At 42.9% G+C, this 11,399-nt stretch overlaps 1 non-coding gene across 1 annotated transcript; it reads left to right on the top strand.

Moving 5' to 3' along the window:
• Window positions 1–3,464: 3,464 nt before the first annotated feature.
• LOC141604344 (small nucleolar RNA R71) lies at window positions 3,465–3,571 on the top strand. Its single transcript, XR_012526048.1, has one exon. It is a non-coding gene; the product is annotated as a small nucleolar RNA R71 (small nucleolar RNA).
• Window positions 3,572–11,399: the final 7,828 nt, after the last annotated feature.

The following is an 11,399-nucleotide window of genomic DNA, read 5'->3' as shown; positions in this document are numbered from 1 at the left end:
CAAGGTGACTTCACAAATAAATTTGGTGGATTGAAGTGATTTCCTAGCAAACTTGGCAAAAGTATTTCTATGGGTTTCGGAAATAAAAGTTACCTCCGGATAATGCAAAAGTTGATCGATTTCCGGAGTAGAAGATGTTGTTGCTCCCATAGAAGGTTGTTGTTGTTGTTGTTGCACTTCCAAGCTTGGGGTTGCTACCACCATAGCCAATGCTTTCTTTGCTTGAAGAGCCTTTTGCCTTTGTGAAAGTGTCTTTGGTGCCTTTGTTGCCTTTGTTGCTCCCTTAGTCCTTGCCATTGATGAATTAACTAAGAAAAGAATGAAAAATCTTCAATTTGTAGTGTACCCAAATCGATTTAAAGGTGAAAGGCTTTGCCTTTATGAATTCAAAAATCGACTCAAAGGTTGAAGATTTTGTGCTTGGTTTTGATTTTTATTGAAGAAGGAGTGATTAATTTGTTGTTAGAAGGATGATTTGATTTGATTTTGGTGAATGTAGTTGAGGAATTTTGTTTTTGTGATGGAGAGGATGAGGGTTTTGATGTTTTGAAGTAGTGTTATGAATGAATGAATGAATGAATGAATGAAGGTGGGAGGGATTTTATAAAGACCGAAAAATTCAAACTGCAGGGGCAATCCGTGCGGTTTCTGCCCAATACGGGCGGATTCTGCACTTTCTGGGTTTGATAAAACTCGCCTAAAGACGGGCGTATTCAAGAGAAGACGCTCGGATTTGCTGACACGGGACGGGCGGATTTTTCAGAAGACGGACGGATTTCAGTCCAGGAATTTTTCTTGTTTTCCTTAGCAGAGAAGACGGGCGTCTTCTTTCTAAGACGGGCGGATTTTCAGAGACGGGCGGATTGCTGCTCAGGACGCCCGGATTTTCTTTCAGCCAAAAATATTTCAAAATTGCATCTCATAGGGACGTGCGTCTTCTGCCCAGTACGCTCGGATTGCAAGAAAACGGGCGGATTCTCTTGAATCCGCTCGTATTCTACCCCTTTGTACCCGGATTCAGTTCCATCCGTGTACAATGCATATCCCTTATCGTCCTTCCATTCTTCTTCATATCTCGAGTTCGTCGTTGTGGGGGCGCTACTAAGGCATGATTAGCCTAGGCAATCGTCATCCCCACACAAAGCTAAAGCACTACACATCAATTGAAATCATTAGTCCCTCCCTCACTTCTCTCAAACATGACAATTATCTTGATCAAAGTAAATAAAAATCCAAAGATGACAAAAATGTAATACAAGTATTGAAATGCGAGTTAGGGAGTTAGAAATATTTACAAATGGTGGTTTAGGGAGGACTCCACCAAACTCTCATTCTTGATGAGATGTCAAGGGGGCATGTTCAAGGTGTTGTTGATGTTGCTCAACACTTTGAAAAAGTAATCAAAAGCTTGTTCATTATCATGGTATAGGTCTTCAATAGTCCTTTGCCCTTGTTGTTGATCTTGATCGATGGCATTACCAATGTAGGGATTAAAAATCCCTTCAAATTCGTCGTCCCAAAGACCACAAACTTCATTAAGTTGATCATTGAAAATTTCTTGATTTGATGGAGACAACTCTCCCAAATTATTCTCTTGGCCAATGAGGCCATTTTCTTCTTCTTTGATTGATTTTGAGGAGCTTTGCAAGCTCTCCTTGTCACAATTCACTTGCTCTTTGAATGGAGCATCTTCAATTTTCTTCTTCCATTGGAGTTCCGATTTCTTCCTCTCATCCTTTCGGCTATAATGATCAATCATGAAACACGGTTCATGGAAACGAGGAGCTCTCATAGTCTTGTCAAGATTAAAGGTTATGCTTTCATCTCCCACTTCTAGAGTGAGCTCACCATGTTTCACATCAATCACCGCACCCGCGGTGTGTAGGAAAGGTCTTCCTAGAATGATTGGAATGTTGGAATCTTCCTCCATATCAACAATGACAAAGTCCACCGGGATGAAAAACTTCCCAATTCGTACGGGGACATCTTCCCATATCCCTAATGGTGTCTTCGTCGATCTATCGGCCATTTGGAGTGTGATGTTGGTGCATTTAAGCTCTCCCATCCCTAACCTTTTACTCACCGAGTACGGCATAACACTCACACTAGCCCCTAGATCACATAAGGCTTTGTTGATCATTGTGTCGCCAATGGTACACGGTATTGAGAAGCTTCCCGGATCCTTTAGTTTTGGAGGTGAACTCCCTTGAAGTATTGCACTACTCACCTTAGTGAAGGCTATAGTCTCAAGTTTCCGGATTGACTTCTTCATTGTGAGGATATCTTTCATGTATTTCGCATAGGCCGGCACGTGATTGATTAATTCCGTGAAAGGAATCGAGACTTCCAAATTCTTCACAATTTCCATGAACTTTCCAAGTTGATCATCAAATTTGGGCTTGGCTTGACGGCTTGGAAAAGGAAGTCTAATCACAATGGGCTCCTTCTCCTTGATCTTGTCTTCATTTTTCTTTGAACTTTCTTCTTTTGACGATTCTCCATCTTTGGAGTTTTGCACAATTTCTTCCTTATCACTAACTTCCACAAATTCTTCCTCAACTTGCTTCTTTGGTGCTTCATACCTTGTACCACTTCTCAAGTGAATGGCACTAACTGTTTCATGTCTTGGGGGATTACTTTGAGGTGGTAATTGCCCCTTTTGTCTTCGTGAGCTTGAAGATGCTAGTTGAGTCAATTGGGTTTCCAACATCTTGGTGTGAGCTAGGATGTTGTTGATGGTGGTTTCCTTTGCTTGACTATCTTTTTGCAATTGAGTGAAAAACTCTTGTTGATTCTTTTGCATTTGGAGGACCGCTTTTTGGACATCAAAACCTTGGTCATTTTGGTGATTGTATGGATTTTGATTTTGGTAACCTTGGTTTTGACTGTAAAAGGGTCTTTGATTTTGGTTTCTCATGGGTGGTGGAGTGTATGTTGTTTGAGGGTTTTGGACATTTTGGCTTTTGTATGAGAGATTTGGATGGAATTTGGTGTTTTCATTGTAATAGTTGGAATAAGGGGTACCACTCTTGTATGCTTGGAAAGCATTCACTTGTTCATTTGTTCCCCTACATTCACTTTGGTCATGTCCCAAAGTTCCACAATTCTCACATATCCCACTTGGGATTGATGAGGATGCTGTCATGGCATTAACATGATGGTTTGGTGATTTTGAGACTTCTTCAAGTCTAGCCATAACTTTTTCAAACTTCAAATTGTTTGTGTCAATATGAGCACTAAGTTGAGCACCCAATTGAGTAACGGAGTCCACTTCATGCTTTCCTCCTCTAGTAGCCTTGCGAGGTCTACTATATTGTGAATTATGGACCGCCATTTCCTCAATCTTGTTCCATGTTTGATTGTCATCAACTTCGGTGAACATTCCATTTGATCCCATGTTGAGAATGTTTCTTGAATCTTCGTATAAACCATTCCAAAATTGTTGTACCAAGAACCATTCGCTAAGTCCATGGTGAGGACATGAGCGACAAATTCCCTTGAACCGCTCCCAAGCTTCATACAAAGATTCTTCATCCCTTTGCTTAAAACCCGTAATTTCAGCTCTTAGCATGTTAGTCTTTTCCGATGGGTAGAATTTTTTGTAGAAAGCTAGAGCAAATTTCTTCCAAGAATCTATTCCGAGAGTGGCCTTATCAAGGCCCTTCAACCATTGTTTCGCGGTGCCGATTAGAGAAAAAGGAAATAAGACCCATCGAATTTGGTCTTGAGTCACACCGGTTTGAGAGATTGCATCACAATAGTCGCAAAAGGTTTCCATATGAGAATGAGGGTCTTCACTAGGCATCCCCCCAAATTGGCTCCTTTCGACTAATTGGATAAAGGCGAATTTGGCAATAAAATTTCCGGTTAGATGTTGTGGTGTAGGAGTACCATTGGGTAGGTTCTCCTCGGTGGGTACGGAATGTGACGAGAATTTAGGCATTGTAGGTTGATTTTGTGGGGTATTGTGTAATGGGTTCTCCTCTCCTTCTATTGCGAAAGGGTTGATGAACTCAATAGTTGGTTGAATAACTTCACTAATACCTCTCAAATTCCTCCTAGCAAGTCTCCTATTGTTCGTCAAGGTTCTTTCAATTTCACGGTCAAAAGGTAACAAATCACCTTGTGACCTTCTAGACATGCAAAATATCAAACAACTTAAAAACAATTAGAACAAACCTTGAGGAGTTTTACTTCCCCAAGGTGAAGAAAGACACAGCTAATAACAATAAAAAGGAAATCTAAATCAAACAAACACCGTCCCCGGCAACGGCGCCATTTTTGATCGGTCCGTTTCGTGTTCACAATTAAAGGTGTGGTCGTTGGGTCATGTCCGAATCAAAACACAATTTATAACTTCACAAACAACTCTACAATTAGTAAAGAGGCAAGTAAAGGTCGGATCCCAAGGGACGGGTATTGAAATGAGATTTCTATTGAAACTAGTGGTGTCTTAGGGGTGTCACAATTTGGGTTGATATAGAAGGTCACTAACTAAAATAGCAATGGAAGTAAACAAGCAAGATGAATTAAAAGAGGTGTAAACAATTGATTAAAAAGCACTAGGGTGTCATGGGATCATAGGGGAATCATGGGAATTGATCATACAAACATGTTCTCAAATTATAAGCAAGCAATTATTGTTGTGATGGGTTGAGTTGGGTTATATCTTATAATCCTAGGAAAGTTTGGGTCCCAGAGCCGAATCGATTAGATTGTACAACACCTACAAGTCGACTTAATCTTCCCTACTCAACAACATGCATGGTCTAATGAGATTCGAGTTGGGTTATGTCTTACAAGTCTCATTGAAAAGATAGGAGATGATGGTAAATGCAAGGATTCATAGGCTTAGCATTTCATCAAATATAACATGTGCATGAGTTGAGATCAAAACAAGCAAGCAAATAAAACATGAAAGCATATTAATTTAAGCATGAATCATTTCCCATGTTGGTTTCCCCTAATCACCCATTAACCTTAGCTAAGAGACTACTCACTCATTATCATGTTGATCATGCTAGCAAGGTTGTCAATCATACCAACAAAATGAAACATGATGAATAAATGAAAGTAATTAACAATAATTAAAAAGGGATTAAGAGAATTATACCTACTAATGATTCCAATAATAAAGCAAAGATAAAAGAAGTACTTGATGCTTGATTGAGAGGTTGTCAATCTCCCAATAATAACCCAAATAATCTTCAATTACCCAAAATAAAGGATGAACAAAAGAGAAATTAAGGAAATAAAACTTGTATTAGAACTTGATTAATTGTTGATTACAAAACTAAAGAGAGATTTGATTGATATTAACTACTCTAATTATTGATAAGAAGAACATGCTCTTCTAATTAGACTAATGGGGTATTTATAGTGGAAATTAGGGGGATGCATTAGGGTTAACTAAGGGCTAAACTAGTAATTACACTTTTTAGATTGAGCAGGGAGGAGCCGGTATTTTTCGAAGGAAGGGCTTCTTTCTTTGTAGCTTGGAGAAGAGGAAATCGCGCTGTAGAGGAATCCGGGCGGATTAGGGTCGGGACGGGCGGATTCTTGCGATGGAACCCGAGCGGATTGGAGAGCATCCGGGCGGATAGTGGTGGACAAACCCGAGCGTCTTGGTGGAAAACCGCACGGATTGTGCAGGTGGAGGACGGCCGGATTGTGGACAATCCGCACGGATTGTGCCTCAGCAAGACTTCTTCTTCTTTTCTTCCCTTTTCTTCATAAATTCCTTGGGGATTTCCTTGGGGACTCAAGGATCCTTTCTCAACATTGCTCATCTACTATCATATGTACAAAGGCCTTCTAATCTTGTCTCTCCTTGATGCTTGGTCATTGAATTCGATCAATTTAGTCTTGTTTTGCCATGAAAATGCAATATTCTTACTCCTTTCCTACCAAGGGATCAAAATCTCAAAGAATATGCAAAACAAAGAACTAAAGATAATAAATGACCCAAATATGCACTAAAAAGCATGGGAACAAGGCTAATTCGGGGGCTAAATATGCGCTAATTATGGTCACATCAACGATACCGAAGGATACTGTGCCAGGTGGAATATCACCTTAAAAAAGTCAGCACCCAGGACTCCAAAGTCCAATGGACAAGCTGAATCCAGCAATAAAATCATTATGGACAATCTGAGAAGGAGGTTACAGGAGTTAGGAGGAAAGTGGGCAGATGAATTGCCACTAGTATTGTGGTCAGACAGAACGACACCAAAGATAGCAACAGGTCAAACACCCTTCAGCCTGGTGTTTGGCGCGGAAGCAGTCATTCCATCAGAAGTTCTAGTTCCCACTCACAGGTATGAAAATATGACGAGGGAACTGAACAATGCAGAGATGACCAGGAGCCTGGACACAATTGACGAGTTGCGAGCAAGCGCAAAAATTCGTCTGGCTGCCTACAAACAGTCAGTGGCCAGGAGTTATAACAAGAACGTAAAAATCAGGCTCCTGGAGGTAGGAGACCTGGTTCTCCGAGAGGTGTTCCAGAACACCAAGAATCGAAATGCAGGCAAATTCGCCTACAAATGGGAAGGACCATACCAGGTAGAAGGAGTTGTTGGCCATGGTGCATACAGACTGATGACTATGGACGGTCAAATCATACAACGCCCATGGAACATACTTCACCTGAAGAGATATTACTTTTGATAATAAGTAAACTCTAGCTTTCAGAATAATGTACTATGAGAAGCCAAATCATTTTTAAAGATGAAATAAAAATCCGGTAGTAGGCATACTGCCAGTTCCACTCTTATTTCTGGTGTCTTTAGTTTTTTTAAAACTTTAAACTACTATTGGATGGTGTGGTCTGGCAGCGTCCTGGGACCACAATTGCTCTGGTACCCCATGAGATGGCGACAGGTACTTCACATCATTCTGATAGATTTTCTTATTTTCAAGCTTCTCTAAATACATCACTTTGAATTCTGGTATCTATGGTACTTTGAAAGGATGTCTAGCAGGACTGTCAACTGCCAACGCGGGGTGACAAGGCAGATGGCACTCCAACATGCCTAACCTACTTTCTCCATAAGGAGCACCCTCACCAGGCGGACTGTGGAACATACGAAAGGGAGCCTGGCTGACAGTTGACTACGCTTATCCAGCTACCCCTGATACCACCCCTTGGACGTAGCTCGCACTAATCGCACTTAATCAGGGCCCCAGCATGCATGAAAAAACGAACATGGAACGTAGGGATATCTGCGCTACCAGAATCCTGCAGCGTCTCCATCTGGTCCTAGAATGACGATAAACTTGCCTCAATGACACCACCTGCTGGCACGAAACGAGACGAACACACCTTGCGTCATGAACAAGGTTAAGTAGTCCACAAACTGCGGCATACGCCTAAATCAGCCAAAATGGCCGACACGGCAGCCTAGCTTGGTCCGGATCGGTCTTTTCAGTCGGCCGGCCACTGGTCAAATCACCCCCGGTTGACACGACCACTCCTCCTTACATTGCGGCATACGCCTAAATCACCATCGGTGACACGGCAGCTAGCTGAGTCAGAATGTTAGCCTTCTCAGGGTGACAAGACTCGCCTAAATCAGTCAAGCAGACTGACATGGCACAAACTTCCTAAAACAGGGAGAATAAATAGACAAACACGCAATATATAAAACCTTGCCAAACTATGACAAGGGGCATTTCTAAATTCGGCCAAAAATACGGCCCCATGTTTAACCGCCACCCTGGCGAAGCAAACGTAAAAACAAGTTTAAAACTTACAAAGTCTGCCACCTCTGGGCCAGACTGCCAAAACGTTTATCAAAACATAAAAACTTAATTGTCGGTCACATTAATGACCTCCACCTCTGGTACCTCCCCTGCCTGCTGACCACTCATTGCAGGTACTGCACCAGCTTGCATATCCTCAGCCGCCATAGCTCCCTGAGCTCCGTCAGCAGCATCCTGGGACATTCCAGCATCACCCCCAGCAGCCTGCTCAGCCAGCGCAGGAGAATTCACCTCACCAACCTCAGGCATCAACACGCTCAAATCAGGTTGGGTAGGGTAGAGCATCTCCAGCTGCCTCTCCTCTTCTTCTATAGCCTGCTGGGTGGGAGCCTCCTCAAGTGTAGCACGCATTCCACTGATCTTTCCCCGCCAGGTGGCATATGCAACAACGTTGGTGGCCAGGTAGATCAGCTTAGTGATCTTCTCCTCGATCGCTTCCGTGAGAGTCGGAAAAGTCGCACACCGCCCGGTTCGAGCCACCGATCGGCTCCCTCCTTCAACTTCTTCTTGGTGACAAAGAAAGCTCGGTCTTGACTCCACCACACGCTCCTTCGATCAACCCGCTCTTGTGCGGATCTGCAACAGTTTCCTTCAGCTCTTGGTTCTTGGCGCTGGTAGCACGGCTGGTGGTCTGCACTATGTTGATCATCTTCCTGTTGTAGAGTGCAGACTGAAGAGTCTGGGTATAAATAATCAGAAGTCAGCAAAAGAGTTGGGAGGCAGAATTTAAGCAAGAAGCAGATAGACAGACAGGTAGAAGGCGAAGAATGTTTACCATGAAGGCATTATGCACATCGTTCTCAGCCATCTCCTCTGGAGTGAACTCCGAAAACGTTTCCTCAACTGGAGGAAAGAGCAGCTGATCAATCTCCGGCCAGTACGGCACCTTGTCCACATTCCCAAAGCCTTCTGGAAAATGAGCAATGATGCCTCCGCTAGTAGAAGCACGAGGACTGGCAGGAGGAGTCGGCGGATGGCGAGATAGCGGATTAACCTCCAGGGGCACGCGAGCAGCAGAACTAGAAACTGCAGGAGGAGTCTAAAAAGAGGCAGCAGGAGCGCTTCTCTTAGAGGCAGAGGCCACATCAGGGCTGGCAGAAGGTCTCTTTCTTTTAGCACTTTGGAGGATGAGTTCCAATGGATCAACTTTCGAACCTGCAAGCATACCCAGTCTCAGACGGCAGAATGCTTAAAACATCAGCAACAACAGCATGCAAACGAAAATGGTTACAGAAACCTTACCAGAAGACATACTGTGGGCAGATTGAGGAGGATTGGAGGAGGAAGCAGGTGAAAAACCAGGAAGCAGGTCTGGAAACTTTCTCTCAGATTCAGAAATGCAGAACAGCTTGCTGCAGGCAAGAATCTTGGCACCAATGCGGGTAAGGTCACAGGGGCCTGCACGAAGACGATGAAGTAAGCTAGTAAGCAGTGAGATAAAATAATTCAGGCGACAGGGAGGCTACTTACTCGAAGTCAGAGCCCATTTCTCGAAAATATAATCAGCAGGAGGCTGGATGGAGTCCTTCCTCACGTAGAAGAAGTCCACAAACCATTTCTCATCACGGGACTTTGACGCATGTTTGAAGGGAGCCTCTCCATGGCCCCGGAATGAGAATTGACCCCTGCCCAGGGATCTGATGTTGTACATGTGGGCCAGATCGCCCAGAGTGATAGATTTGCCAGTACTCTGACCAGCGGCCAGAGAATAGAGAAGAACTCTCCATATGGCAGCAAAAATTTGTGCCATGGCGAAATTGTTGGTAAAGATAAAATCTTGGACGAGTTTAGGGAAAGGAAAACGAAGGCCATATTTAAATGGGTACAGATAGAAGCAAACCCACCCCGGACGAAGGGCGTCAGCTTTCTGTCCTGGTTCAGGGATGGCGATGCCTACCCCGTCACCAAGACCAAGCAGACTCTTGATCGTAGGAATGTCGGCCGGAGTTAGGGCTGAATCGCAATCGTGTGGGTGTCTAAAAAGTCCCCGAGAAGGGAAAGTGGGGTCAAGATTACGGTCGGGGGGTGTTGGGGTTGACGAAGATTGTCGGGTTTTGCCCATAATGGAGAGAGAAAATGAAGATTAAAAGGAAGGAAGGATGGATTACCTGATGATGAAGACGGGAAAGGGAACAGTGAAGCCGATGAAGATTAAAGGGGAAGAAGGTTGAGGGTTTAAGAGAAGAGAGTTTTTGAAATGATTTGAGTGATTAATGAAAGTGGGAGAGATACGTTGGGGTTATAAAGAAGAGAGAGGGAATTGGGTGCGGAGAAAGAGGAATAAGGCGGCTGGAAGTGATGGGTTGCATGGGAAGGAGTAAAAGACGGCGTAGGGTTTTAAATATTTGGTTACTTAAATTCCTTGCTTGATACTTGAAAGCGTACTTCACAAGAAATTTGGGGCAAACTGTTTGGGCTAAAAATAGTACAATAAAGAAAGCCCATTTGGTGAAATAAAGATTACAAAGAAGTGAGGAGGAGGAAGGGAGCCCGCGTTTAGAGAAAGGGGGGACGGGCTTGAGAAGGATCAAGGGCCCGTCATAGAAGGTGCCCGCGTTAAGGAAAGAAGTGTTAGGGAGAAGTTAGGGAGAAGTTAGGGAGATCGGGGAGAATTGGCAAAGGAGTCCGGGTTAGGAAAGAAGTCTTTATGGAAATAATATTCTCTTTCCATATTCGAGATAGAGTATATCTTGGGTTCTTACCCTATAAATAGCAAAGGAAGGAAATCAAGAAGGGATTCATTGACTCATCCATATATTCATTCAAGATTATATTCAAGACAATCACATCATGACATACCATTCACAAATATACTCCATACGTGATCTTGCAGGCCTGATACCTAACGCCAGCAAGATCAGCATAAGCGTTACCATTGTAATCATCCTCCTATTCATATAGTGCAATACTTGGCAGGGTACCGTCCCTCCCGCGGTTGTTCCCACATTGGGTTTTCCGCGTCACCAAAATATTACGTATCAATTTACATTACGCACTTTATTTTCCGTTTACCTATTGACGTACAAATCATCATACAACCGACCAACGAATATAGACTACATTGACCCTAAATCGACTTAGGTAAAAAAGACCTAAACAACGTCTATGTGAAATTTTGATACTATATTACTTATTAATCCTGCTTTTATCATTGTTTTAGACTTTAATTGATTACTACTCCGTATCATACTCTATATAATTTGGTTGATGCTTTGTTTCTACACATAATTTTCATAGATAATACACCAAAATTGGACTTTAAAAATAGGTTACAGACCTACAGTGAACCTTTGATTCTCAATTCCCAAAGTTCCCATGATCTTCTCTCGAAATATCAAACAGTACAACGACCCTTCATTCGACATAAGTCTCCACGCATGCTTTGCTAATAATGCTTGATTAAGACAATCCACATTGCGAATACCAAGGCCACCTTCACGCTTCGGTAGACTGGTGAAGGTTCTACTACACCAGTGAAGACGCTTACCTGATTTACTTCCCGCCCACCAAAAATGTGACAAGAGAGCATTAATCCTCTTAGTCACACTTACCGGTATTTTAAATACTGATAGAAAGAAAATGGAAAGATTTGATAGGACAGAAGAGATCAAGGTAAGCCTCCCCGCTGGAGAAAG

The sequence above is a fragment of the Silene latifolia genome, chromosome 9 (genome assembly GCF_048544455.1).
Source record: "Silene latifolia isolate original U9 population chromosome 9, ASM4854445v1, whole genome shotgun sequence".
In the NCBI taxonomy this organism is placed as follows: domain Eukaryota; kingdom Viridiplantae; phylum Streptophyta; class Magnoliopsida; order Caryophyllales; family Caryophyllaceae; genus Silene; species Silene latifolia.
The sequence above is the reverse complement of the archived record's forward strand: the minus strand, read 5'-3'. Positions and strand labels throughout refer to the sequence as shown.